We start from the raw sequence: 3,527 nt of genomic DNA, 5'->3' as shown, positions 1-3,527 counted from the left end.
CCTTCCCCTCAACCCTCCACGTTACCAAGGATGACATCCTTCTCCAGGAAATGGTCCCTTCTGACAACATGACCAAAGTATGTGAGACAAAGTCTGGCCATTCTCGCCTCCAAGGAGCATTCTGGCTGCACTGCCCTCCAGGACAGATCGGTTCTTTTAGAAGTACATGGTACTTTCAGCATTCTTCACCAACACCACAGCTCAAAAGTATCAATTCTTCGGTCTTCCTTATTCATTGTCCACCTCTCACATGCATATGAGGTGATTGAAAATACCATAGCTTATGTCAGGCACATCTTAGTCTTCAAGGAGACATCTTTGCTCTTCAGCACTTGAAAGAGGTCCTTTGAGGCCAATTTTTCCAGTGCTATACATCATCTGATGTCCTGAGTGCTGCTTCCATTGGTGTCAATTGTAGAACCAAGTAATGTGAAGTCTTTGACAATTTCAATCTTTTCTCCATTTATCGTAACGTTTCTTATAGGACCAGTTGTGAGAATTTTTGTTTTCTTTATTTTGAGATGTAATCCACATTGCAGACTGTATTCTTCAATCTTTATCAGTAAGTATTTTAAGTCATGCTCACTTTCAGCAAGCAAAGTTGTGTCATCAGCATATCGCAGGTTGTTAATGATTCTTCCTCCAATCCTAATGTCCCATCTTCTTCATATAGTCCAGTTTCTTGAATTATTTGCTCAGCCTACAGATTGAATGAATAAGTATGGTGAAAGGATACAACCCTGACACACTTCCTTCTTGATTTTAAACCATGCAGTGTTCCCTTTTTCTGTTTCAACGACAGCCTCCTGATCTATGTACATGACCAGGAGTACAATTAAATGTTCTGGAATTCCCATTCTTCTCAATGTTATCCACAATTTGTTATTATCCATACAATCAAATGCTTTTGCATAGTCAATAAAACACAAGGCAACATCTTTCTGCACTTTGCTTTGAGCCAAGATCCATCTGACATCAGCAATGATATCCCTCATTCCATGTCCTCTTCTGAATCCAGCTTGCATTTCTGGAAGTTCTCTGTCAATATACTGCTGCAGTTGTTTTTGAATTATCTTCAGTAAGATTTTACTTGCATGTGATATAAATGATATTGTTCTTTAACCTCCACATTGTGTGGGATCACCTTTCTTTGGAATGGGCGCAAATATGGATCTCTTCCAGTCAGTTGGCCAGGTCGCTGTCTTCCAAATCTCTTGGCATAATAACCAAGTAAGTGCCTACAGCAGGCATCTGTTTGTTGAAACAGATTATGAAAATGGGTGTGCATATATCTATTCCTGTCCTGGCTCTCACTTCTTTAGGATATATACCTAGTAATGGAATTGCTGGGAGCCCTGTGCTGTAGTGCCTAAGACATTTGACTGCTAACCAGAAAGATGGTGGTTTAAACCTGCCAGCCACTCCTGAGAAGGAAGATTGGGTGATCTACCATAGTGATACCACCTTGGAAACTCAAGGAGGGGTGACTATGAGTCGAATCTGATTCGACTTCAGTGAGTAATGGTATTCCTGGGTCAAATGGTATATCTAATGCCAGCTTTTTAAGGAATTGCCATACTGCTTTCTACAGTGGTTGTACCATTTTACAATCCCATCAGCAGTATATGAGAGTCCCAATCTCTCCACATCCTCACCAGCATTTGTTATTTTCTGTCTTGTCGAACTTTGCTATTACTGCTGGGGCAAGATAATATCTAATTGTTGTTTTCATTTGTATCTCTCTGTTGGCTAGTGATCATGACCATTTCTTCACGTGTTTGTTGGCCACCTTAATATCCTCTTTGGTGCCTTCTGCTCATTTTTTAATTGGATTGTTTGCCTTTTTGTTGTTGAGGTGTTGGAGTTTTCTATAAATTCTAGAGATAAGTCCCTTGTCAGGTATGTCATTGCTGAGTATTTTTTCCAAATCTGTAGGTTATTTTTTTACTCTTTCATAGAAGTCTTTTGATGCACATAAAAACTTAATTTTTAGAAGGCCCTATTCATCTAGTTTATATTCTGTTTGTGTTTTTTGGATTATGCTTGAGAGTCTATTTATGCCATAAATGAGGGCCCCTAAATTTGCCCCTAGTTTTTCCTTGAGGAACTTTATTAGGTTCCATATTTAAGTCTTTGATGCATGTGGAGTTAGTTTTTGTGTATGGTGTGAGGTACAGATCTTGTTTCCTTTTTCTGCAAGTGGATACCCAGTTTTGCCAGCACCATTTGTTAACACTTCTTGTGCATTTAATGGATTTCAGCCCTTTGTCAAAAATCAGTTGGGCATAAGTTGATCAATCTATTTTTGGGTTCTCAATTCTGTTGCATTGGTCTATGTGTCTGTTGTTGTACCAATACCAGTCTGTATTGCCTACTATGGCTGTGTAGTAGGTTTTAAGATCTGGGAGTGTGAGACTTACTTTTTTTCTTCTTCTTCAGTAGTGCTTTGCTTGTCTAAGGTCTCTTTTCTTGCCATATAAAAATAGTGATTGGTTTTTCCATATCCTTAAAGACTGTTGATGGGATCTGGATTGGGATTGCATTGAATGTATAGGTTGCCTTGGGTAGTATTGACATTTTCACAATGTTCAATCTTCCTATCCACAAGCATGGTATGTTCTTCCATTTATGTAGATGTCTTATGGTTCCTTGGAGTAGTGATTTGTAGATTTCTTTGTACAGGTCTTTTGTGTCCCTGGTAAGATTTATTCCCAAGTATTTTATTTTTTTGCTAGCTATTGCAAATGATATTGATTTCCTTTTCAGTAATCTCTTTGCTGGTGTAGAGGAATTCAAAAGATTTTTGTACATTGATCTTGTATCCTGCCACAATGCTAAATCTCTCAAGTAGTTTCAGTAGTTTTTTTTTTTTTTTCTTTCCCCTAATTCTCTTGGATTTTCTAGATATAGGATCATATCATCAGTAAATAGGGATAGTTTGACTTCTTTCTTACCAATTTGGATGCCTTTAATTTCCCTTTCTTGCCTTATTGCCCTGGCGAGGACTTTCAATACAGTGTTGAGTAGAAGTGGTGATAGAGGGCATCCTTCTCTGGTTTCAGTCTCTCTCCATTGAGAATAATGTTGGCTGTGGGTTTTGCATAGACCACTTTATTATGTTGAGGAATGTCCCTTCTATTCCTATTTTGCTGAGAGTTTTGATTAGGAAAGGGTGTTGGATTTTATCAAATGCATTTTCTTCATTGATTGATATGATCATGTGGTTCTTTTCCTTTGTTTTATTTATGTGATGGATGACATTGATTATTTTTCTAATGTTGAACCATCCTTTCATAACTGTATGAACCCCATTTGGTCAGAATGTATTATTTTTTTTATATGTTGTTGGAGTCTATTGGCTATGATTTTGTTGAAGATTTTTGCATCTATATTCATGAGGGATATTGATCTGTAGTTTTCCTTTTCAGTGATGTCTTTACCTGTTTTTGGTATCATGTTATGCTTGCTTCATAAAATGAATTTGGGAGGATTCTATCCTTTTCTATGTTCTGGAATAGTTTGAGTAT

This window comes from Orycteropus afer, unplaced genomic scaffold (genome assembly GCF_000298275.1).
Source record: "Orycteropus afer afer isolate SDZICR_OR568_19922 unplaced genomic scaffold, OryAfe1.0 scaffold00004, whole genome shotgun sequence".
Lineage (NCBI taxonomy): Eukaryota > Metazoa > Chordata > Mammalia > Tubulidentata > Orycteropodidae > Orycteropus > Orycteropus afer.
This window is presented reverse-complemented; position numbering follows the sequence as displayed.